At 58.9% G+C, this 665-nt stretch overlaps 1 protein-coding gene across 1 annotated transcript in view; it reads left to right on the top strand.

The window, feature by feature from the left end:
- Positions 1-665, top strand: part of ZNF423 (zinc finger protein 423) — a gene marked incomplete at its 3' end in the record, with an annotated part of 10,949 nt that overhangs the window by 4,014 nt on the left and 6,270 nt on the right. The gene's annotated exons all lie outside the window — the stretch shown is intronic.

Below are 665 nucleotides of genomic sequence, written 5' to 3' on the forward strand. Positions count from 1 at the left end.
ATGGTTCCAATCACTGTTATCATTAATGATTGATTAAGTCATTCATTTGTCAAAGTTTTCCTGAGCACCCATTATGTTTGGAGGAGCCTGGGAGCCAAGGAGAACCAGAAATGGACCCTGCCTTGAGGGCTTACAGACCAGGGGAGCTACAGGCCTATAGCAAGCGGCTCTCAGTGAGGTGGGGAAGTCCTAGCTATAGGTGGCCCTGGGTAACAGGGGTTGAGGGGCACCCCATGGTGGGCCTGGTGCCTGCATGGCCCTTGAGTGTCAGACAGCCCAGGCCCAGGGATTCCCACTGAGTCTGCGTTGTCTGTTTCCAGACTGAGGATGTGCCAAGGATCTCAGGAGTTATCTTTCCCTCGAGGGCCACTGCTGGCGCCACTGGCATGGGGGAAGGATTTGGGGAAGGGCCACCTGCCACACGTGCCTGCTAGAACACAGGGATGTTTGCTGAGGGTGTTGGGCCTCAGGATCAGAACCAGGGCCTGAGGCCGGCCCGGTGGCGCACTGCTACAGTGCGCCGCTTGGGAGTGTGGTGGCGCTCCCGCCAAGGGTTCGGATCCCACATAGAGACCGGTTCCCGCTCACTGGCTGGGCGAGGTGAGGGAGCAACACCGAGGGTTGCGATCCTGTTGCTGGTCCTGGTCCGGTACGGGCGCGACACT

Source organism: Galeopterus variegatus, unplaced genomic scaffold (assembly GCF_000696425.1).
Source record: "Galeopterus variegatus unplaced genomic scaffold, G_variegatus-3.0.2 Scaffold8000, whole genome shotgun sequence".
Lineage (NCBI taxonomy): Eukaryota > Metazoa > Chordata > Mammalia > Dermoptera > Cynocephalidae > Galeopterus > Galeopterus variegatus.